Below are 26,971 nucleotides of genomic sequence, written 5' to 3'. Positions count from 1 at the left end.
CTTTGTGTCATCTGAAAGCCACAGAAGAGTTCTGAAAACTCTTATCTCATGAGAGACAGAACAGGTTTTAGGCCATTTTAAAGATGAGTTGGCTTCAAGCCTCAAACAACTACAATCATTCTCTGAAGGTCTTCACTGCTTTTTTTTTTTTTTTGCTTTCTTCAAAAGCTTGAACACAGATTCAGTCCAAAAGTACATTCTCAGCTTTAGCTTCACATCAGCTATATTTATATGGACAAACTGTACAGTTCTCAAACTCCTTTGATTTTCAAGTGGCTTTCATGTATATCTACATCATCGTGTATAAAGTCCAGGAGATTTTCTAGTGCTGACAGCAATTTTGTGTCTCGTTGACATGCACAGGAGTCCTTTACATATTCCTCTAGAAGTCAGTTATGAGGATTTGTTTGTTTTGAGTTGATATAAAGTAAACTTTAAATCTTTTCTTCTGCTTTTTATTTATCATTTTAAGTTTAGTTCCTGGAGCAGAGTTCATTATAAGAAACAGTCAGGATTTCTGCCAGCAACCTGTCTATTTTATAAAGACTGAAAGATCTTTTTTTTAACTTTTTTTAGCAGTCTAAGAAGAACAAAGAGCAAGCTGTTATTACTTATTGAAGACCTTACACATTTGGAGAGGGAAGAGAATGGTTTAGTAGCTAGTGACTTATATAAGCTGAGGTTTATACTGCACAAGGTTCTGAGTGATCTTTTTCACCAAGTATAACATTTTTTAATATACCTTTTCAAGTTTGAAAGTAAGCTGGTTTGCTGACACAGTGCCTAAAAGGACTAACAGAGCTACACAATAAACTAATATATTGCCTTTCAAAAGTATTCCAGTACAAGAAGGGCCTTCAGGAAAAACATTGTTACCAATATTATTTGATAGGATTATCCCAATATGTCTATTTTACCTGCAGGCTTCTAGTTGCTGCAGTCTCACAACCTCTCTTGACTTATCTATGACAAAGAGGAAGAGGCTCAGAAGCAAAACAGATTATGGCAGCTCAGAGATGAGTATTTAGCTGTTTTAATCTGCTCACATGAGGCCACATTTACCATGATTACAGTGCTGAAGAATAAGTCCTTATGGTTGAAAATCAGCTAAATTGTCCAGCCTTTCCTTTTTCTCTTGGCTTTCTGTGGGTAGCAAGTCATCAAAGAGCAAGACAAATCAGACTTGGGTTCAATTCCTTGTTCTGCTAACTAGCTCTACTCCGAGGATATGTCTTCTTTGCATAACTCATTGATGTGTAAAGGTCATTTTCCAGTCCTCAAGAGACATCACATATGTCTTATGGCAGAGTCTCTCATGTCCTGAGGCAGCATCCCCACTTGTTCCCTGTGAAGTTTGACTTCTAACTGGTGTGATGTTAATTTCTTTTATTTTCATAATGCAGAATGCTTGTGAACTGTGAAACCATGCTCATCATCATGCTCAGTTAACATTTTCTTCCCAGAACAGCATGTTCCAGCAGCTCCACAGGTGGCCTGCTCAGCAGTGGTCAGCAGCAAATAAAAATCCAAAGGCTGCAAGCACACATTTATTCCCACACAGTGGTTTGAGTACCTGTAGGCTTAGTTGGGAGCCAGTTCCTAATGGCTCCAAGGCTTGTCTAAGGTTTTTGGATCTTCACTCGTGACAGTTTGAAAAAATGTTCAGTGTTATTGTCAAATGTGTCGGTCATTCACCACCCCAATCCTGCAGCTCATCAAGCAGAAATAGTACCTTGTAAGATTATCTGCATTCTTTTCTCCCCAAAGATTAGAAAATTCACTGAGTGGAAAACAGTTTGGGAAGGGCTATTTTATATAATAGCCCTGTAGTCAAATTCTTATTGATGCTGAAGACACTTTTCCTCTATGCAGTCCAAGAGGAACAAAATAATTTTACAGCTGTATAAGACAAGAAATATGATTTAAAAGACTTTTCTGAGTATTACAAGAACTTCTGGAGAAGTTAAAAAAAGACCTAGAGAAATGTGTCTTAAGGGTCCTTCACATAAATATTTTCCCTTAAATTTCGGTCCCAAGATTAATTGTCTCCAGTCTCCAGCCTTACTTCCCCTGCATCAGAGAACAGTCCAGAAGCAAGCTCAGCATCTTTTTTTTTTTTTCTTTTGCCTTCTTAGTGGAGCATTAATCTCTAATTTTTGTGATTTAATAACATGCTTAAAGAAGGTTTCTTGGCTAAAATCTGATACACAGCGCTGACCTCCAATGCCCTTCCTTTCCCTGAACCAAAAGCTTTAATTGTTCATCCTCTAATACATACGGAGAGACCACTAGAACGGATGGGATCCAATGTAAATAAATGACATTTGCTGATGAGGTCAACTTTCAATTTAATATTTATTTTACCCAGATGCCTGAAATGAGTGGCTAGACTACATTCAAGGTTCAGGGAAACCTCAGTAGGAATTTATCAATGAATTGAAGGGGTAACATGCTGAAGGCATCTGTGCTAAACTACGTTTTAGGGAGTCTACTCTGTCTTCAGCATCTTCAGGACTTATGATGCCATCTTTTGTGCTGAGAATGTCAGATCTGAGAAAATGGAGAGCTGGTAACCAAAAATAAAAAGAGATTATGATGAACAGGATCCAAGCTGTACATCCAAGGTATATTTGGCTTCTGCAGGAGATGGCTACCAGGTCACTCTGTTCCTACTAATGTCAGAGGAATGTAGGCTGACATTTCAGTGGGAATGGACTCAGGTTCCCACTCGATCTACCCTTAAGTGAACTCATTTAACATGAAGATCGTGTTCATTATAAGTGCCTTTAAATCCTCCTCCTTCCCACCCTTACACAACATTCAACTAAATAGCATTCAAATGTACTGAAGATCTGAACCCAAATGGCAAACCAAGGGACCATCCAGTTGTGTGAGAGTTAAATGCATGTTAAACTGAATTTGTATAGCGACTGGGGTTTTGGTCTTCATTCTTGCATTCCTTTCTCTTGTATTTCTGGTAAACATAAAAAAAACCCTTTCTTGTTCATAAATGATATCAGTAATCCTATTATAATCTAATTTACTTCATGCTACTTATGACATGTTTATTCTCTGTAATTCATTTGGCTTTAGTACTCAGGAAAGTACTTCAGTAAAGTTCACTTTGTTTTATTTTCTGTTCTTGCTGTAGATCTTTCATTCCAAAACTTCACTGAAATGTTTATAGAAAAAAAAAAACCATAACTTTACATTTAAATGTTAAATATATCATTATATATATGTATATGAAATACCAGAGATATTTATAGGCAATACCCCTTAGCAAATCCATCTCTTCTTATGGTCCTACATCAGGACCTGAGAGTATCCATTGCAGGTGTCTGAAATGCTCTTGGATCTTCACAAAAGGCATATTTAAGGCTGAACATCCTCAGGACACTGAGCTCACACAGAACTGTCCTTCCCCATCAGCATCCTGGTTGACCTCTCCGACCTCTCCCAAGGCAAATGGAACACTTTTGTTGCCATGTCCACATCCCAGTGTACTGGAGGAGGAACGGCCAACACTCAGATATCCATCACATATCCAGCCAATGCCATGTTTGATATTCATCAAGCAGAACATCTTGACAAATGCATGGGTAAGGGAAACACATTCTAATTGCTAAAGAGGCACTCTAGAGAGTCAAAACATTCCCACAAGAAGGCATAATGAGTCACAAGAATTACTGAGAACACTTGAGAAGGTTTTTCTGTAATACTGATGCTTCATTCTTCTTAAAGAATTACTGTCTCTATAAGGACATATTTACAAGGTGTCTGCTTCTACAGATCTGCTTGCACAAAACTTCTATTTCTGCCACTTCACTCAGAAGACAGATTGTAAAATTTACTAAGAATAACACAGAAGCTGATGAACTCTGTCTTACTTTAACTAATTGGCTTCTAGTATGATATTAATTATTTCAACTGAGCTCATCTATACAATGTACACTATCAGGGACCCTATGCACATCAGAAGTCACTGAACCTTTTAACTGAGAGATGTTGGTTTTTTTATTATTTTTTGTTTGTTTGTTTTGGTTTGTTTTTTGGGGGGTGTTTTGTAGTTTTGTTTTTGGTTTTGTTTGGGCTGGGGTTTTTTTGGTTATTTTTTTGCCATGTGGTGTTGAATTCTAATAACCAGGGCCTTGGTATTTTGGATAGGTATTTCAGAGCCTATGCCCTAAATTATCACCCCTGACATTCTTAATTCTGCATGTCCAGCCTCTGAGAGCAAATTGAGAATAATGGGTCCTGTGAGAATAAATACACTGAAAAAATTATTAGTGCCATGATATAATATCTAAGGAAACAAATAGTTCTCTCAACTATGTTTAAGTTGCATTAGAGATGGGAGGGACACTGGAGTCCACACAGTGATATACTGAACAACTTGCCATTCTGTCAGAGTTCCTGTGATTCACTGAGGTCTGAGGGAAAACAAAAATATCCCAGGAACCAACAGGTTTGACTACAAAGCACACAAGGGGGCTGAAATGAAGTTATATGGAGAATCTCCTTTCTGGCATTTCCCATATTCTGGGTGCTTGAGTTAGGCTGCTATTGTTCTTCCAAATTTGTTTAAAAGAGGAGTGTATCCACACATCCTGTGTATAAAATATTACTGCCCACAGAGGGCTGGTTTAGCCAGGCTTTCTCATGAGAACTACTCTTGTTATGGCCATGTGGAGATCTGGATGAGAAATCCCAAAACTCTTAAATTCATTTCAGGTTCGCTACTGATTTCCACAGTAGATCAGAATTTCACCTTTAATACTGCTCAGGGTCAAAACACAACTGAAGGAAGTGGAAGAAAATGGTAGTAAAACATCAGCAGTAAACCTGTCCCACAAATTTCTCGTGGTTTTACAAGGATGTAGTTAATACATTAAGTTGTTGTTACCTAATTAGGTGACTTTTATTGCGCCGTCAAACGGAAAACTGATACCGAATGGCATGTGCATATGAATGAATGAGAGAATGGAAACAGTGTTATCAGAGCAGAAAATAGTCTTCATCTGAAGCGTGGGAGCAGAGACTTTCTGAAGGACAGTATATTTATACAGAAGAAATAATTAGTGAATGCTAATTATTAAGAAGCTATTGGGGTTTTTGTCTTTATAGAAATAAATAAAACTGATCAAAGCTCATATTTGCAGCATTAAATAATACCTGCATGAGTGCTGTGGTTTACGTCTCCTCTTTCTCCAAAAGTCACACCAAAAGCACCGTAACACCCTTTGAGGGTTCTGCATCCCTTACTCATTTTCATAGAATATAAATCAGAAAAACTGAGAATAATCAGAAAACTAGATTTCATAAATCAGAAAATCAATGTGAAGTTTTCTCACATTGTCCCTGTTCTCTTTCCTGTTGGGGTCACCAGGACTTTACCAGAAAAAGAACTGGACACAGCAGTGAATAAAAATATTTATAAGTTTAGTGAGGGCAACAGAACTGGGAGGTAAATGCTGAGCAGATCTTTAATTCTGCTTTTAGCACTCTCTGTGTCATGACTAGAAGTTTTACCTTCATTTAAAAATGCACCTTTATAAAACCAAGCCTGCACAAATACAGAATCACTGAATTGCTAAGGTTGGAAAAGATCTCTATGATCACTGACTGCAACCATTTACCCATCACCAGTGTGTTCACCACTAACCCTGTCTTGAAATGCCACATCCACATGACCTTTGAACACTTCCAGGGATAGTAATTTCAGCATTTCCCTGGGCAGTCTACTCCTGACTTAGTCTGTGACATTGGACCCACTGATAAATTCAGCAGCAGCAACAGATGCAAGGAGAACTTCAGGAAGGTTGGGGTACCAACACAAATAAACCAAACTGAGCAGTCCTGGATCCCCACTTCACTGCCTCCTTCTCTGCTCACAGGAGCCTGGTCTCAGGAAACCAGAGTCACATTCCCAGGCATGGCAACAGCAACTCCAACCTCAGGGAGACTCAGGCTGGTGTGGCACCTGAACCACTGCTGGTCTAACTTTTAGGTGTTTAAATCCTGATCAGCAGCTCAGCTGAGCCCGGTCCTCGGTAGCTGTGCCTCTGTCCGAGCTGAGCATTTCAGCTCATGAAACCTGAGACTGGCTATGAGCTGCCATCCATCACTGCAGGGCCAGAGAGCCTCTTCACGCTGGTGATCTGTCACAGGAGAGGGCTCAACTTCATGCCTCAGCAGTTTGACTCCACTCATAGGTGGCTACAACAAATCATGGAAGGGGATTTTAATGTCATAACAACTCTGGAAGTAGCAGGTCTTTTCTGCTGGCGGCACCATTGTTTCCAAGCCTGGTGATGGCTTTGGGGAAGCTCTCTTTAAGTTGAATGTTTTTGGTTTTTTTTCAATATTGCTTGATTAACATTGCTATTCATAAATGACCTAGAAATGCTATGGGGGCGTTGATCTAGTGATTTATTTGAACAGATCACATTTATGAGACCTTTGTTATTTTCTTTTGAAGCTGTGCATTTTCCACAGTAGGGGAAAAATCTCAGTAGTTACCTATTGACAAATTTCTACTGTAACAGCAGAAAAGAAGAAAGAATTTCCAATTACTTTTTCAGCAAAAAAACAGTGGAAAACATCAAAGATTTCCATATGGAGGTTACTTGTAAGTTGAATCACAAGTCGTCATTCTGCATTGTGGGTTATAAGAATCAAATATAAACTACTTATTCTACAGTGATCTCTCTAGGAGATATTTACAAGGAGGAATAAATCCAAACTCTCAAAAGAAAAAAATGTACTTACAGCAATTTATCAATCTTTAATAGCTGTCCTGCTATTTAATATCATGTTTGAGGAGACTCACCATGGCTTTGTGGATAAACGTTTGTTAAACACAGTTTGCTTCTTCTTTCAAACAGTCAGGTTTCAAATGCAGCCAGAGTTTTTAATTTCCCAAGAAGCATTTCCATTTGTTTGTACAATGATTCACTCCTCTATCCTATTTCTGCATATTTGTAAAATAAAACACTTTTTTAATTTTTGTTTTTCTAGTTATGGGAATGACATTATGTGGAAGGGAACAGTGTTAGGAATTTCTGTCTTACTATGGTATTGTACATGCTTCACCCTTTCATTTCTTAATTTCTAATGACACAAAGCATTATGTCATCCACATAAGTAATATGGTCAGAATAGCCAAGTGAAAGCTTGTGTGAGAAATTTTATCATTAATTACTGCTATTTAAGGGCTCTTGTTTTAAATAGAAAGTTATACCATTACGAAGAAAATAAATACCAGTAGCATGTTTTAACCGTGTTGTTCAGAGAAGTACTAAAGAATCCAGGTGGAGAAAGTGAGTAGTTGTTAGTAAATAAATTAAAATATTTTTGAAAAAAGGTAGGTTGGATGAGGCTGATATTGGCCTTGACATACAGAAATATATTATCAATTTTATTATAAAACTTTTTAAACACAAGCTGTAATTAGAAGACTGAAAAAACCCTTTACTCCTCAGCTAAAGCATAAATGTAATGTTGAACATACACATTAGTAGGAAAAAGTGAATTGCTGCATACATGGAGAAAGCGGTTGCTGAAAAAGTGACTAAGTCTTGTGGTACATGTTTATTTCTGAATTTCCTTGAGCACAGCTGAAAGTCCTTTTCAGAGCAAAATGATCTGTAATTCCTGTTGGACATGAGATGTCTGTTAGGGGCTACCTAAAGGGCAAGTGCATTAGTTTGTAAATGTCACATCGCTGCAGACTTGGAGAAAGAGAATTAAGCTCTGAGAACAAAGTTTTCCTAATGCCACATGACACAAAGCTCAACAAAGAATATCTTGACAGGTAGGGGGTGGAGGAGGGAAAAATCTCACAGCCCATCTGTCTCAGCAGGAGCACGCAAGTAAAGTGGCATGAGGCTTACAGGGAAAAGTACTGAGTCTGAAAAATGTGTGCTACACTAACTATATACTGCCTAACACACACTCCTGTGCTAAAGGAGCTACTTCCTTAGCTCCTTTAGCACAGGATCTTGCATAAGGGATATACCCTGAGGAACATTTCCTAATTTGCAGCAGTATCTGCCATGAAAAGGTGCGAGACTGGGTGATGATGATTCAATCCGTCAGCAAACACTGCTGAATCTCAGTAAATTCAAGAGATAATTCTGCATTCATCTCATGTCAATCTGTTCCAGATTAAGGATTACAGGAGTGGAATTTTGTGGGTGAGAGGAGTGAGAAGGAACTTTGATTAGCAAAGACACTCCTCAAGAGTTGTGTTTAGGGAAAAAAAATGCATTAGCTTGGAAAAAAATATGCAACAACTTCTCCTTCATATCACTTTTAAAAATTCATTTTTTGTCTGTGTTCCAAGTAATGTTAATGTAGACTTTGCATCAATGGTTGCTTTACAGAGTCTTTTCCCTCTGTCATCTCAGACTGCAAATAAACAGTAGTGATATAGCCAAAGATTATATATATATATATACACCCTGTGTTATGTACCCCAACTACTCAGACATTCTGTCCTTTAAAGCTTAGTTATATTCCAATAATCTGTTTTTAAATTGTATTAGAGTAACTGACCCAGCACTTTCACTGGTGTGACTGAACCTGTTGAATTTCAACAACTCTAAGTACTAACATAAAGAAACTTTAAAAGTTTTGACTTTTGGATTGGTTCAAACAGTAAAGGATTTCTTACATTTTTTTCGGTCACTGTCAGCATTTTCCTGTCACTGCTAAAACATACATCTTTGTGTTTTGATGATAAAATGCCATTGGTATGGTGTACAGCATCTTTAAAAAAATTTAAATACCTATCAGTACTTAAATGTGTGTGCCTGTGTAAGACTTTTAAAGCAAAAAAACTCCCAGGCAGGAATGTTGTCTTTCCTTTCTCTCTATTCCTGGCTGCACTCCATAAACATAACCTGGAGCTTTAGTGTCTTTGCTGCAAACAAAGAATGGCCCTCAAATTGGCTAGTGTAAATGTGGTGAGAAAGTTTGGGAAAGTGAGGGAGATGCCATGTAGTTTATCATGAGCTTCAGTATCTAGGAGCTGGAAGAACCACAATACTTCAGACATTTTCACACTTATCGAGAGAAACCGCTGGAAAATGTGATAATGAACAGATAATCGGCTGCAGCTTCTTGAAACCTCCCCGTTTCTCGAATATTCCCCCATTTCTCCTCCTTGTAGCCCAAGTTTAACTTCACAGTCCATAAAAATATTTCTGTTTGTTTGAGCAGCCTCCATTAGCCTGCACAGCAGGGGGGTGGTAGAAAACCAGGGTTATTATAAAGCTGTTTTTGAGTCTCAGAGGGGCAGTTCACAGCTTCCCAAGCTTCCTCTGCTCCTGATGTCACACTGCAGTGACTGGTGGCCAAGAGCAGTTCCACAGGTGGGGTCTGCCTCCTGCTAGACACTCTGTTTAACTTCAATTCATCCCCCACGTGCAGCCCAAGGCAGCGCAGAGCCCCAGGGCAGAGGACAGGCAATAATCAGTCTCTTCCAAAAGCACCACTGAAAAGCCAGCCAGCAGGATGGGGCAGTGCATGGCCACAGGTTGGTTGCCTCTCTTTTTGCACCAAAGAGGAGGCTGACATGTAGGAGGTCTTTTCCAGGTCTGCTTTCCAATAAGTACATTGTTAGGAAACTGAGAACTTCCCTAACAAGAAAACACTGTTTTTCAAGCATCAATTTAATTCCATTTGAGGATTGAGAGACCTCCAAACTTTCCTTCTGACAATGTGAGGATAAAGGCATTGCAATCCTATCTTGCTCTCCAACCCTCTGTTTCTTCTACTAGTCTGGGAGTATCTATTATAATTAATTACAGAAAGCTATTGTTTGATGAATGATACAGATGGCATCACCCTCTCATGCTCATGAAGGAAATTCTTGTTACACTGCTGTAGTTTAATGGCTCTCTGTGCTGCTGCTGCTATTTTACAGGCAGTGGCTTAGGAATAGAATATAGTAGGGGAGAAGATTAAACTTAGCATGGTTCTCCTGTAGATATACACTGGCAATTTATCTCTCATACTTTACTTACGTGGAATTATGGTCACTATGGGATATGACAGTCTGCCACCATACAATCTGCCTGAAACTTTGTATGCCCCACAGCTGTAGTGTTCACTCACACCATCTTTTCTCCCTGAAGCCTGGGTTTGGTGCATCTATAAAAGAGCATTGTACAGAATAAATAAAGGAATATGTTGTGCAGGTTTCACAATTTCTAATTTTTTTTGGGCAGCTTGCAGAGCATGACTTGCTCAAATACAGGAGCCACAGATAAGTGATTTAACTGAGAGATTTTAACATGGGAGCACATTTTGAATGGAAAGTAAACCAGGGAGAACATTGTTAATTTTTAAACTGTTTGGGGTGAAGTATTGCCCATTTTTTGTGTGTTCACATGTGCAGGCACACACCAATTTGCTGTGCTTGAATTTGGGGACAATTCCAGTTATCTGGTATCCAGGTAGAGACTGATGTTGTGCCCCTGTTATCAAAAGTCAGGGTTGCAGCTATCTTAAGCAGACGTAATTGCTGACAAAGCACTTCCCTTCTATGGAGTTCCTTGTGGTAGAAGAACTTTCCAAAATGAGTCAGGCTCTGTGAAATAAGGTCTGTTTAATGTGAGTCACTTTGGCCTCGATATCATCTGGTTATGTTTTGCCAAATTAGTTTGAAAAACCTAGAAATAGGCAAGAATATTTTAGAGTAACTTTGCTGAACTTCTTCACCACCAATGGCAAGTAAGAGGGACTTCGGGAAGTGAGTTAGATGAGCTTTTTTTAGTGGAGTTTGTTGAATGTACTAAAACACCAGTCAAGGCATGGAGAAACTCATGGATCTCCACAACGTTCTACTACATAACCAGGGAAATAGATACACCCTAATTTAACAGCTTAGTTCTCTCATGATCTTACAGTTCCCTGCCTGAATTGAGCTCCCACATCCTTATTCATGCTGTCAGTGGCACGGATTTATTCTAACTCATCCCATCCCTTCATCACTCTCTGTTGCTGTATTTTAAAAACCCTCTTATTTGTTATTGTAATCTACACGTTCTCAGAACCCAACATTTGGTAATGTTGTGCTTATTCAAAAAATAGATATGATCTAAAAAAACATGACTCTGGTTTTAAGGGAAAAACAACCCAACAGTGAACAAAAGCAAACTGTTCCTAAAGGAATGCATGACTGAGAGGACTATTTGATGATCTTGGGCTTACTTAGCAAATAGAGTATCACAGGCTGTTTTGACCTCAACACCCAATGGCTACTGCCCCTCTACAAAAGTAGGGTTATTAGATATTGACAGCAAAACATTGCTGTTTATTTATGTTTCTTACTTTTCACCTCATTTTTAAGGTGTCCTTAGATATGGAAGGCTGCCTGAAGATAGGAAAAGCTTTGAAACAATAAGTACTGAATGCATGAAATAACCAGCTGAGGTCATCTAAATAACTATAAAGTGACAGCCAAGAAATAATTATACAAATCTCATTAGTTTCACACAAAACCTTACTCAATAGCAAGGACTGTGTATTTCTGAGAATGGAAGTATTTTCCATTAATTAGGAGTTCTCGAAAAGGGCATCATGAAATACAAAACACATGTCATTAATCTTCACTTGGGGCTAAAGAACAACTCTGATAATATCAGTGCTCATTAAATTTTTCATTCCAAATACACTTTATCATAAAAATCTCTCGCATCATGAGTTTTCTATCTGCTTAGATGAGCAGACAGAAAACTTCCTTCTCCATGGAAAAGCTCTCCTTGGAATGAAAACTTACTCTTTTTTCATGCAGCAGAGAGATGAAATGGAGAAATAAGAATCCACATGCTTGAAGGAAGTTTCTAGCATGTCAGGATGCCAGAGGAAAGTGTGCCTCTTCGAGTAAATAAGATGAAAAAGTGCAATTATCGACAGAGAACAAAATGAGATAACCAGCTATTTTATCTTGTAGCTCAGTAATAGCCTCTCTTCTCAACTAATTCTTTATATTGTGTGCTACACTAAAGCTCTAAACAAAGGAATACTGCTCATATGATTAATGAAATGGAATATTTCTTTGCAATAAACCTTTTCCATGCTGCCCTCTGCTTTCTCTTAGAAGTCAGCTGCACTGAACAGATGGAAAGTGAGTCCATGATAAGGCTTTCATGACTACTGTATAAGTATTTAATCTCTTAAAACAAATACGTTCCAGTGTAAATCCACAAGGCAATGCATAAATACACATAAACTCACAAATATGTGTATGAACACCTATAAATACAGTAAAAATATGTATCAAATCAAAAATCCATTATCAAGAAGTTTCTGTAGAATGTAACGGAGAAAAAGTCTTTAGAGTTTCATAGATATCCTTAATAGTAATAATGGCGAATATATTTTTTCTATGATTTTTTTTGATTCATTCTTCAGAATCTTACCATAGACATTCAGCAACTTATTACATTCTTTATGAATGTCACCAAGAGAAGACAAAAGAAATAATTTGTTGCTTGGTTAATTTTTAAAATATTTTTTACATTTCTTTTTAAATTTTTAAATTTTTTTAAGGAATTATGTAGGACTTTCTTACAAATATATCTGCTTTTTAATTCTCTACTGCTATGATCTAATGAGATTTTTTTGCTAGAATAGATAGAATTGGTATAAAAATGAATATTTAAATGTAATCTGTAGCACTATTAAAGTCATAAATTTTAAGCAACACAAGAGGTTGGAACTGTCATGGCTATAGCTGAGCAAATAATTGGATATATTAGTCACAAATTATTGTTTCAATAGATCATTGAGTGAGTCGTTATGACAGCCCTACTCAGTTCTTCTAAGAGCAATTAATAAAGCAATTGCTATCCTCTTAAAGAGGAGTGAAGAGAGAAATCAAGAGTCAAAAGCTTTGAAAAAGCAACATTTAAATTTTTAAGCATGAAAAAGTAAAAGACTCCCTCTTTTACTGAGTGGCCTGTCTATGTTCATGATTGATACATTAAACCTGTTCACAGCCATTGTAGAAGTAGCCATTATTTATAGAGTTTTGATCCTACAAAGTCATTATTTTATACTTTATTGAAGATGCTTTAGTTCAAAATTGTCTTATAAAACTCTTTTAGGGACTCATAAAATAGCAGTAAAAACATTCCTCTCAGTACAATCTGCTAAACTGGAATAAGCTTTAAAGTGAAAATAATTTTTAAGGTTTGGGTTAGGTGTCTTACTGAAAAAAAAAAACCAAATGAGAAAACTTTTATGTATACTGCTATGCTAGAACATTCTATTTTTCCAGGATGTAAGGCACCCAAAAGCTAATGTGCATATGTACTGTTCCTAACAATTTCAAGGAGATCATTCAATACCTAATAACATAATTTAATATTGTCAAAGACATTCCTAATCTCTTTTTTCCCTAGTGTATTACTTATTAACATTTCACAAAATAAATTATACTCCATCTTTGCTCAGGTTTGGGCTGGTTGTTTGACAGTGTAATTCCACCGTTCTCCTTTTTTTCTATTTTTAAGGAAAAAAAAGCCATTTGCTGCCAAAGGATTTTCCTAATTCCTCCCTTTTCCACATAAATCCTTTTCTTACTTGCCTGAGAATTACTATCAGTACAGGTTTACCTCTGAATAGGGATCATCATCGCTGATGATGATAGTAATAGAAATAATAACGAGCAAAAGGCTAATGAGAGGAAGAATCACTACTGAGGGAGTATTTCAAAGTTTGAAAATATTGTTCGGATGTTGAACTAATTTCATCTCTGGAACAAATTTTTCTTTTTCACTGTTATTACATTAGGGAGCTTTATCCCTGATGAGATATTTTTATGTCTTGGTTAATAAAGCATGATGGCTCTCCTTTCAGGTATCTGTAGTAGCTTCTCCTTCCCACAGCCATCAATCATCTCCAACTTTATCTCCCCTTTTATTTACATTGGGAGGAGCACTTCTTTTGTAATTTTGCAGTGTTGCTTTAAATGTTGTATCGTGGTTCTGAAGGAGCAAGCAGGAATGAAACCTTCAATTTCTGAGTGTTAGATTAAAAGTCATTCCTATAAAGGGCATGCATTTTTTCTCTTATCTCTCCCATACTGCTTGTTGGTTAAGAAGAGTGGATGAGGAGGCAACAAGGGGGCAGAAAAGGGGGAGTTTTAGAGTTTTATGTGTGATTTAAGACCTTCATAGTGCTGGGGCAACCACAGCCTTCAAATGACAGGGATGATGAAGGGGCTGGAGCATCCTTCCCAGGAGAGGCTGAGAGAGCTGGAACTGATCAGCCTGGAGAAGAGAAAGTTCAAGGGACCTTATCAATACCTAATGGAGCAAAGAAGACAGACCCAGAGTCTCCTCTCTGGTGCCCAGTGACAGACCAAGAGGCAATGGGCACAAACTGAAACACAGAAGGTTCTTTCTGAACATAAGAAAAATCTGTCCTGCTGTGAGGGTGACCGAAGAGAGGCACAGATTTTCCAGTGAGTTGGTAGGGTCTCCATCCCTGGAGATATTCAAAACCCAGGTGGACAAGGTCCTCAGCAATCTGCTCTAGCTGGCTCTGCTTGAGCAAGAGACCGGACTAGACAACCTCAGCTACTCTGTGATTCTGGCATTCTGTGGAAGAAAACACTGCTCAGGCCACGAACATGTTTTAGAAATGCCCCCATGAACCTATTGGCTTTATTAGCTCTTCTCAGTGCTGACGGGATTGGGAGCAAGTGTGCAAGTTACTTTTCTTCCCTGATCATGGTTTCTTGGTGGCTTCCCCACAGAGATAAGTGACTGAATCTCCATCCTGGAAGTTCTTATGCCTGTGATAAACTATCAGATATATTCCATTGATGCCAGCAATGCCACTGATGTGGTTAGAGCCCGAACATACATGTCCGGAAGATGTCTAAACAGCTTTTTCTTTGAGTCATGTTGGTGGTTTTGGTGGTAGAAAGTCTCGAGCACTGGAATGCAGAAATCTCATTTTACTGCTTGGCAGCCATCAGATGATGATAGCACCTCCACTCTGGGGAATCCAGCATCGCTGCAAGCTTCTGTAACTTCAGCTCTTTGGAAGCCTTAAGTTTCAGCCAGCTATAAATCTCCAGTCAAACAATCACCATCAGGTGTGGAAGAAACAGGAGAAGGTTTCAAAGGCTCTCTGGTGCCAGGGTATCCAGCAGACTGAAAGGAAAGGAGAATGTAGAAAAGCTCTGGACTTCCTGCCATTATTTAAAATAGGCGTTCAACTGTCAAGCATGAGAGAAGTGAGGTATTGTAACAGCCACTCTCACCTCCCAGGGGAAAGAATACTTCAGTGCTTCATTACATCTCCAGATATACCATTAGCTGAGCCCCCACTAAAATACCTGCCATTCTTAATTTAGTCCTTCAGGCAATCAAGACTGAAAATGATGCAAAAGATTTAAAAAAAAAAAAAAAAAAAAAAGTCCATTTATCTATAAAATCACTGATTTTTTATTTCTGATTATTAAATAAAGAATAATATAAAGCATCATTAATGTATGTTACATAATTTTGGGGATTCATTATGAATGAACGTCCATGAGAGCATTGGATGATTTCATGATCACCAGATGCCTGAGCAGTGGCCAGAAGCAGTCATCACATCCTAACTATTGCAGCATTTCAGCACCTTCATGTGCTTCAAATAAGATGTGGATCTGATATTTCATATACCTGAGATATTCACATCTCAGCTACTGAGCTATATGATAAAGGAAGTAAAATATAACCTATGGAAATTCTGTAGAATGTCAATCTGAGAACAAGGAAGACTTCTCCATCCACAGTCATTTGAGTGGTAGTAGCTTCTCTTAAATGCTACTCAAGGGCTTAGATTCATTTTGGGTGGCAGGGAAAGCTAGATTGCAGGCTTTTTCAATATACCATAAAAACTGTGTGTTAACAAAAAAATAGATTTGGGGTGCCAGCCAAGATCAGATAATAAATGATGGGCAAAACTAAATATAGTGCCCAAATGCAATTCATTTTAGTTACTGGATCACAAAGGAAGACTGGCTAGAGGCATGCAGAATTCCCCTTATCAGACCACTGAATCATTCTTGGTCTTGTGTGTTACCTCTGGGGAAGGTTTAGATAGAATGAAGACAGTGAAGTATTTAACCCATTCATCTCTTTATGTAGATGGATACAAATATCTCATTATATTGCCACTTCTCTTAATTTCAATTGCTGTCATATCCGATTACTTCACAACATGTGGAAGCTAAACTAAAAGGATTAAAGGACTTTTAACTAGCTTTTCTTAACCTAAAGAGTTATTATTTACAGAAAATTAATAATGTGTAAGGAGAGTCATGCCAACTACCAACACAAATATGCCTTATTTTCCCCATACAGTTGCAAGCTCTAATTTTCTCACATGGAAAATATGTCAGTTTAAATTCCAGAACAAGAAAAAAATTACTGATTCAGTCCTTCTCCTTCAGAGATCATTGCTCTCCCGTTGTAAGGGATCTTCAGAAACAAAAATTAATGTGAAGATATAACTAAGTCAGTAAACTCTCCCTGAATAGGAAGAAGTCATCAGCTGTTACTTGTGAATTTAAACAACCCAAAAAAGCTAAGTTGCTTTATTTGCAGTTTTTTCAACTTCCCTTCAGCTACTTGCTGCTAACAATCCTGTAAATGTCTGGCATATGTTTGACTTTTTCTTTTTTTTTTTTTTTTTTTTTAAGAAAACCCTCCACTGAAATATTGCTGTTTGATGGTTCATGAATTGTTCATATGTTAAATTGTCACACCTGTATCTAACTGCAAATCCCAAATTAATTGGAAAAACTCCACAACGTTGCTTGTTTTTCTGCTCTGCTGCTTAGCAGTGATGTTAAACTAAATCAAAAGCTCTTTTAAAAGGATCAAGACCTGCTTCCAATATATAAAAAAAAAAAAAAAAAAAGGAGTAAAAGAAAAGCAGCCTGATAGCTGCATGACACTAAGAGTTAAACCAGTGTTAAGCAGAATTAAAATCATGGACTCCAGTTCTCCAGGCAATCACACATGTGTTTCATTTTAAACGTGCCAGTAGTTCTACTGACTTGCATCACTTAGAGGTACTGAAATATTGTACACAAGCTTGAGAGAAAGTCTTTCTGAGCTTTTTCCTCAAGAATGTGCCCACCCATTTCTACACTTGCTCATGGATCAAAATCTGGGCATTTCAGGATTGGAGGCATTGCTAAAAACCCTCACTGCCAGCTGAAAGCAGTGAACACCCACTGCAAAACTTCAATTCTGTCACAGTAGACAGGAGCATCTGCTTTCACAAAGAGCTTTTCTGCCCAGAAGGCTACAGAGATGAGTAAAGAATTTCCCAGACTTTTTGTTCCACATGCACTTTCTATTATTTATGATCCTAATTCATTGTGATGTTTCATGTTAATGCAAAGGTATTACTTTCTCTGTGTATAATAGAATCATAAATATTTGTACATAAAATTATACATATTAGACATTTTGCAGGTCAAAACTTATACTTTCTAAGGTCCAAATAGCACACATATGTCCTTCTCTATTTTTTTTTCAAGATAATATGAAAATATCAGGCAATTTAACTGACTGAAACAATCTCAATCATGTCTGATTGAATGGCTGCCCACCTCTTCATGTGGAAATAAAAGCTTTTGTTAAAGTACAGATTAATTACTTCACTTAAACCCTGGGAAAAAAAAAAAAGAAAATAAAAGAGGATATTTTGGCTGTGCATTTGTTCATTAGATCCAGATGTACATTATTAACTGTCCATAGTTGGCTTTACTAATAAATCATCCCTGAAGGATTTTGTTTTGCAAGATGGAGAGAGCAGAGTGCTCTTGCTTGTTTTGTTGTTTTTGTTGTTGTTTATCACAGTTGATTTATTGGTTTTGTTTTGTTTCCCATTTAGGACCTCCTGGCAACAATGGCACAATATTGGAGCAGCCTGCAGAAGAGAAGTGTGAGTTGTACCGAGAGCCACGGCTGAAACGTCGGCAGTGTACAGAACAGAATGTGCAGACCTTGTGCAAGGGAGAGCTAAAAACAGACCGAAACCAATTCTGTACACGGTTCAGCTGTTTTGTTAACACCTACCTAGTAACTGAGACAAAAATGTGCATATGTGCGTTCTGCAATGCACATGAAAAAGCAGCAGTTTTCCAGCCTGCCTGCAGCTGCATTTAGTAGAAAACCCAAACGTCATCAACTGTTCACTCTTATCTCCTATGCACCTTCTATGCAAGATGAGCCCTTCCATAATTTTACATTTTTCCTAGCTTTTCTATAAAGGGAACTCATCTATCCTACTGTCCCACACAAAGCCCAAACATCATTAACTATGTTGTCTGAGCCATTTGTCCATGGACATCCACACTCATTTCTCTTTTCTAAAAATGGGAAAGATGTAAGGAACACTTATCTCCTGCGAAGTGCTTAAGTGACTCTTTCAGGGAATTTGCAGTCCTTGTGATAGCAAGATAGAATGCTCTGTGACATCTTGCAGAACTGGACTTTATGTCGTTCTATTGTAGCCCATCTTGTCTTTTCAATGATAAGCTTTCTCAGAGGATGGAGTGGCTTTCTCACAGAGAAACAGACACACAAAACCTCTTATGTTTACAGCATTTTTTACATGTATAGTAACATTCCACAGACATCATGTGGTTATACAGTATATTTCTTACTCAAATTTATTAAATAAACCTGACATTTGAGATGCTTAAAAGGTATTATTCCTATTTTGAAACAGACAACAGTGATTTTTCCTAATATACACAATTTTTATGACAACCACTTGCATTCTAACTGAATTATTTTCCAGAGCTAAAGTCATAATTTTATTGAAACCTTCTCCTCCCCTGGAAACTTACTTTTTCTGAACATTTTGTGATGCTTTGGAGGTATTTATTTCCCTTCTCTTTGATTGTCCTTTCAGACAGACTGACAGTTTTTCACTCTCTTGCCTCTGTTATACTGGCACCAGCAATTAATAGGCCACTTACTGAAGTCTATGTCTATGGAAGACAATTACTATGACAACTGTTTCTATTGCCCAACATTTCTCAGCTCCCAAGATTTTTCCTTCACACATGTTGTTTAAAGAATATGGAATATGGAAGTAAAATCTGAGCAAAGGTGCTTTTTTTACCATTTTCCTTTGTTGAAGGCCTTTATACTTGGACACACATAATTCCATAGCATTAAATTGATTTTTAGCAGCAGCATTTGGCTGCAGACCTGCCATGACATAATGTGAAGCTCTGCCTCTGAAATTTGTCCTCATACTCACATGTAAAATCTAAGCAGCATCAGCAATTATGGAGATCTGTGTAGATCCTGGATGTCCTTGCTTGAATCAGCTGTGCCCTGCTCATGCTGGAAAAACCCAAAACCTGGCATCACATCGAGTGTTTCATGTCCAGAATAGTTGAGGATTTCCTATTGGTAAGAAAGACGAGTATTCAGCAACAGTGGTTCATGTTTCATCATTTTAATGAGATACATTAAAACTAAAGAGAACCTAAGAGGATAGAGCTACTTTAGACATAATTGAAGAGCTTTGGTATGGCATAAATTAGGGCACATTCAAGTAGTCCAAAAATTAAAGCTTTAAACCAGAATTGCCAAAGGACCTGGCTTCACTCCTCTCTGTGCCTTTCCTGACAGCATGATGAACTTCCTAAGGAGAAAGAACTCGCGTGAAGGCAGCCTTACAAAAGCCAAACCTTCCCAGAGAGTCCTCTCAAGGCTTCTGCATAGCCACTTTTTCAAAGCCCATCACACTTGGGATTAATTGTGAGAAAGCCTTTGCACAGAAACAGCTGTGAGAGAAAGGGAGCTAAGGTAGTTAAACTGCAAGTACAACTTGCAGAAAGTGAGCAGCATGAATGCAGCCTGCATTTTTATTTTAAAAAATACAGCAAAATCCCACAAAACTTAAAAAAACATTATTGTAATCCAAGTCTATGGGAAATTAAACATATTGCAAAAAGGAATAGAGTCTGCCTTGCATAAATTGGCTAAGAATGGAGATAATAATAATAATAATAATAATAATAATAATAATACAGAGATATTTTCTGATGGAAAATTCTTCAGCTTTATCTTTTCCTGAACACTTTGATTACAACAGTAAAAAGAAATAAAAGTGAGTATTTCAACTCAATAAGAGAATTTGAAAACAACTATTTTTTCTGAGAACTAAAACATACTCCTGGTATGCTTTTATAGTCCTGTATTTTAGGACTGTTTCACTGTCTTTTCTACAAAGGTGCTGACTACTCCTGCAGTTTATGTCAAATACTCAGATAGGTATAGCCATTAACAGCTTCCCAGGGAGCACGGTTGATATGTCAAACAAGAGTTACTGCTTTCATGCTGTAGAAATAGATACATGTAGGCAGGGCAAAGAAAAGTGAGACTTGTTAGATATCATGCTTGACCCCAGCCTTTTTTTTCAGGCCTTTTGACATGTCACTGTTTATCACCCTACTTTATGCAGCAAGGAAACATATTTACAGCCTCCTGGCCCTTTGCATCATGTCTCTAAGTACAACATATAAATTTATGTGCATACCAGGAATCCCTGTGCATCTAGTGAAATCCACATGGAACTTTCTGTGCCCATATTCCATCACATTTTTACATGAGCACATTGGCTTTTAGAATATATCCTGCTCATAATTTGGGGCCCTCCTTTTTCTGTGATGCAGCCAGATCAGATGGATTTTTCATCAATAGGGCCCTAAGACTTTACACTTGACTTTGGAAAAAGAGCAGGCATCAGTGCCAATTTATGAACTGTGCAGTCACTGCCATGCAGTTTGTTGTGCTAATCACATCCAAATACATAATTCTGGGAGAAAGCAGCATCCAGATCCAAAATTGGGGCTCTGTGGGCAGCAGGCTTTACTGTGCATGTGGCAGCACCGGTCCTGGTCACGTTGCTGTGGATAATTGATGGCTCAGGGCCGAGCTGTCGGTGTGCTGGAAGTGGAAATGCTGGGGTATTTCTTCACCCAAATAAGTAGTGGGTTATGATGCACGCGTGCCTTGGAAAAGTGCCTTAGTTTTAGTCGTTTAGCACAAAAAAAAAACCCCTTCCTTTTTGTCTAAGGTTTCATTCAGCTGCCTTCTAGCTCCCTTTGGTAACAGTTTCCTACCCATCAATGGCAAGCCTTAGTAGGACACTACTACTTTAGAATTTAATTTCAGAATTAACACTACAGAATTTAGTTTCAAATAGTCCTTTATTTGCTGGAATTCAAAAATACCAGGAAAATTTGGAATACTGCCAAATTATTATTGCTAATACCTTGAAATGTCATTACACCTTCCATCACAGGATCTTTGGACCTCATTAGGAACACCAATAAAGTTGACGATCAAGTGCATCACATGCTCACAAAACACTGATGGTCATCTTTAACATTATGTAGGTACTGATACCCCTTGGAGGAAACCCTGCCCTCTATAGTTTCAGAGTAACAGACAAATTTTCTTACAGAAGAAACTCAAGGTATGCAGAGTTAAGAAACAGACAGGAAATCCTTTGGCACAGCCAAGATAATTCCTACAGTTACCTTACATTTCCTTTCCTTAAAGCTAAACTGGTTTTTATAAATGAATTGTAATTCAATAGAGTTTAAAAGCTTTCTCCAGGGCTGATGTCTTAGAGGCTGGTCTAAGCAGTGCCTGAGATGTGGGACACCATGCAATAAGTAAACACATTGATGATAAATTAGGAGGATGGTCTATATCTCCTGTTAGGTACCTAGTAGAGCTGTCCCTAGGGTTTGTGTTGGAACTGGCCATCCTTCTGCAATTATTTTCTGACAAAACCATTCAAACAAACCCTTCTCTCCTCTACATTTTGAAAAAAAGGCTGAACTGCCACCCACCAAAGATTAAATTGTCAAATCATATAAGGTTTGGGCACTACACATTAAAACATGCATGAACCTGTCAATGCATTGAAAAGCAACCCCAGAGGGACTATTCCCAGAAGGGAGAGTCAATATCCTGAATGTCCTTCGAGCTGGTAGAGAGCCAACCAGTGCTAATTGTGGAGATCGTTTATTTCATGTACATTCCAGAACTTGCAGTCAGCAAGGCCAAAACCATTGACTTGTTTAAGTCAATCTTATCTGTTTATCATTATAAGCATTTACAAGATATGCATCCTTGCAGCATCTGGACACACTAAGCAATTCCATGGACTGGAACTGCAGCCCCTGGCACTGTTAATATCACTAAGAATTTGTTATATTCCCACATTGTTTCTATTGTCTTGTACACAGTCTGAAACCACTGGAAAGACACTTTGTCACAGGGAGCTTAAACTACAGACAAGCAAATTTTTCCAAGTGGTACAACAAGGCATTATGGAGTTTAGCCTTAGTTGTTTTTTCTACCCTTTTCCCTGACTTTTAACATTAATAAAAACACAATTCAAACTAATAGTTTACTCTATGAAGGCAAATAATAGACTCAGCCTTTGCATAAAGCTGAGAATGGAACAGTTTTTTAATAGTTACACAGCACTGATTCCCCAGAAGAAAACCATATGTCAGGTATCAGAGGTATCTGTCTGTAATGTATATTCTTTTAGAGTAGACAAATCTGGATATATGCAACTAATGGATATTTCACTTTACCTCCAGGAATTGCAGTTTATGTTTCTGAGTAACTCCTGAGTTACACATATTCCGAGAACTATGAAATTATACTGCATGCAGCCATGGTGGTGTGGAGCTCTGAAATCAAATATCCACTGTCCCTAGCTCACTAGGATCTAGTTTCATTATTTTATTGAGAAATTATGTCAGTACTTCTAGTATTTCCCAGTGAATAGAGGGGATGCTCTATATGAAGCCTTTCAGAGTGTTGGTATGGCTGATGCAGGCTGGGAAGGCAAAGTCAAGATGCTGTTCTGTGGTAGAAAAAGACTGTCAGATTTAAGATTTCAAGGCTGAAGCCAGGCAGCAGAGGTGAGGTAAAATCTTTCTGAACATATTTTAAAACTTCTCTTGAAGTGAACAGCTTTATGAGATTTCATTGTTTCATTGTGTGATGACAATAGAAATTTTGGATGTGAGTATAAACCGATTCTTTTAATTTTGAGAATAACTTTTTGCTTATACATTAGCCATTTTTTGACTGGATATCATCCTGGACTACACACATTTGGACACTCTTACATCCCAGTAAAGCATTTGTACATTGCCATTTCAGAAACCTCACATACAGCAGGACTGCACTGCTAAGGTTCACTTACTGTCCTCAGCAAGCACTTAAATGTGTTCCCTTTAAATACATTGGTATTTCTCACAATTCCCTCTAAGCCAAAACAAACAGTATCTTTAGATTAAAAAGCAAAACAAAATTTAAACCTGCTGTGGTTTTCCTTAATTCACAAGAATCCAAAATAAGGATAGTGGAATTAAGCCAATCTATAGGATCTGCTTTTGTCCTGTGAAATTTCAAGCTAGTATCATGAATTGCAAATGGAAAGCTGATATTCAAGGCTGAAAGGTCCCGAAAGAAACAACTAGCAATAAAGTGGAAAAGACAGGGAATTATCTGCAAGAATACTGTGTGTCCAGATTTCCAGGAGTCTGTTCACAATGAACAAAAATCTTGAAAGCAAAGGAGTTGGACCAGCTGGAGTCTCTGTGGATATCCAGGGCTGGTGTGTCCACCATAAGTTAATGTGAAAGTAGTATAGCAATTAAAAAAAAATAGAGATTTGGGGCTGCTGCTTCTGTTAGGTGCAGAAAAAGCTCCCTTTTAACTCCTAAGGAAAACAAACTCCTAAACATCTGTAGAAATGTGTGGAGAGACATGGATAGTCTCACCTGTTGTACTCCTGGTTAGCTACAGGGCTTGGGTTTTGGACGTGCTTTAAAAAATAGTAACAAATAGCTGTTTTTTTTTTTTTTATTTTCATTGTCACTTGAATCATAGGAAATAATTTGTAAAGAAGGTGGGAAGATTGTCCCTATTAATACAGTTTTTTTCTCAGGCCAGACACATGTGGCCAAACCTCTTCAAACTCTGATTAGGAAAAAAAAAAAGGATGTGCATAAGTCCTATAAAACTGATATCTACAACAAAAAAAATCAGGTGTGCTTAGGGCAAATCTTGTCAGTAATATGTACCTGAGAATAACAGGAAGAAAAGTGAAATGGATATGAAAAGTTCAAGATATAATTTTAAAAATATATATACACATATATACATATATTCTAATTATTATATTATATTATATTATATTATATTATATTATATTATATTATATTATATGTAATAGATTATATAATAATATATGTACAATATATATATTTATATGTATTTATACATATATTTATATATAAATATATATATTTACACATCTATATATATATATATATATATACACTCCAAGATTATCACATAACATCAGCAGACACACAGGTACTCAGACTTTAACCACATGCGACTTTCAAAGCTGCAGTGAAATGAGCATTATTTTGCATAACTTAAGCAAAATTTCTGGATGTATTCTGCTTTCCGGAAGTCCAGCTGACTCTGGTATTTTGTTATTGGATAGTGACTGCAAGCAGGGGATTTGAATAAATATTTATTTATGTACAACTATGTCATCTGCTGGACACGTCATTATTTTTCTGGCAAAAAGGCCAAATAAATGGAAAGAATAAAATGCATGAATGAACATATGGGCTTGTCATTGTTTTGTTTTCCTTACAGTGAAAAAACAAGGCAGTGACAGAATTCCTCACCCACATCATATCAATGTCCCACATTGGTCTTACTGTTGTCAGTAGATCCCCAGTGTTAACATTTTCCTGAAAAATGGATTAAGCTGAAATAGCTTATTCTATATACACATTTTTTTTGTAATTGCAATCTTTTCTTATAAAACGCACTCTAAGAATTGGAGAAAATGTGTTGTTTATTAAAGCCATAATTTGCTTCTTGCATTTTGCAAGACTTTAGATTACTCAGTGCCCTCTTCTTTACTAATTTTTAAGGAGATGTTGTAATTTGGGGAAGCAGCATAGGCTCCATTTGAATCCTGGATTGCCATGGCAAATTCACATTTTGATTCAATGGTATTGTAAATAATAACATGGAATTGTGTGCAAACAGCCAGGATGAAGGTTAAACAAACCTCCCAAATACCCATAACTTGGGGCAAGATGTTTTTTTTCCTGTCAAGCCTCACAATTCCTGAGGTTGTTCTGAACTTCTCAGCTCATGGACAGTTTCTGGATAAAGTAAGCAAGAAGATTCTTTGGCCTTGTTGAAGATGAGTTTTATGAAGAGGCAGGTTCCAGACACCATCCAAACCAGCTGAATACTTTCAGGTACTACCTAATATCTGAGTACACAGTCAGCTCTCCCTGACACATGATATGGATGAGTGATGCAGGGTAGAAGAAAACCCTCCAAAAGCTATCAGCTGCAGTAAAACCTGAGCTGCTATCAACACAGCTAGCCTGACTCACCCCTTTATGGATTTATCAGTCTGGACAAGCACATGGCTGTTGGTCCTGCCCCCAGTGTAATGCAGCACTGGAGGGGTCTTTGTCTCCCAAACTGAGAGGAGACTTGTGGTGTTTAAAAAAAAATTAGCAATAATAAAAGACACATCCCGGGGCATTCACTTGTTTGCTCTGCTTGAACCAGAGGTCAGCTTGTTTCAACACACATATTTTCTTTGTTTCTTTGTCAATATTTAGCACATATCAGGGAGAACAATGATGGTTTGCAGATAGTTTTGAATCCAAAGAATAATTAAAATATGTGTATTGTTGCAGAGGCAATACAAATATACTCTGAAGAAAGAACAGATCATCCTGATCACTTTTGCTCTGCCTGCAAGGTAGCAGGGAAGAGGACAAAAATTTGACTGTGAAAAAATTTGGCTCTGGATCTCCAGCGCATTCACCCCTGTGGGATTTTGTGCTCCTTATGAATTTCTGCTTTTTTATTTAACAGCTGAAATGTAGAAAGGGAGGAATTTTTTTTTCCTAAAACATAAAGGTATCAAGACACCAAATGATTGTAGGAATAAAACTGGCAAATCAAACATAAGCAAAAATTATTCTAAATCAGCAGAAAAATTAATTAGCTTATCTAATTTATTTAATTTCCAAAGCTGAGATCACCTCATGCCCTTCTGTGCAGCAGAAGATTGAGACTGAAGGGCTCTTTTCAGGAGGGAATGCCAGGTTACTCTCTTTGCTCTGTCTGCTTTTCTCTTTATCTCACTTTTTCTCTGTCTTTTGGGTTCCTATTCCCAACAAGGGCCCAGAGCTACAGGGGCTTTCCATGACAAGAGCAGCCTCCTGGGGAAAGCCAGGAGGGATGAGCTGGAGGCAAAGCTCGACCTCCCACCTCTTCCCATCTGGCTCCATCTGAGCTGCCCTGAGATCCTGCTCCTTCACAGAGGTTTCCCAGGATAAATAAACAATGCATATTGGCAACAGAGCTGCAGAGATGGTGGCAGCTCACAATTTCTGCCTTTTGGGAATGGTGCTATTTTTAGACCTGTGTTTAAGGTGTGCTGGAATTAAATATCATATTGAACTTCCACACATCTTCAATAATATTTTGAAAGTTGCATTTCTAGGGGAATGAATTGCTAAATGAAGATTAAGCTGTTGTTTTATTGTCTTCCTACAGTTTTCATTTGCTCTCATTTTCACTCTGCCACAGCTAGTCTGTTATCACCAATGGGAGTAAAAATAAAAATATATGTTTTTTCAAATAAATGCAATTATTTTAACGGTTTAAATTTATTCTAATAATTTCAGATATCATATGGCATGTGATTTCGAACACCACAGCTTCTCTATCTTTTTTTTTAAATGAAATTGCATTTACAGTTCTACTTAATGCAAACTGAAATAGGAGTTATTTTCAGCTCTTGTTGCAATAGTTTAAATATGAAGAAA

The sequence above is a fragment of the Vidua macroura genome, chromosome 4 (assembly GCF_024509145.1).
Source record: "Vidua macroura isolate BioBank_ID:100142 chromosome 4, ASM2450914v1, whole genome shotgun sequence".
Lineage (NCBI taxonomy): Eukaryota > Metazoa > Chordata > Aves > Passeriformes > Viduidae > Vidua > Vidua macroura.
This window is presented reverse-complemented; position numbering follows the sequence as displayed.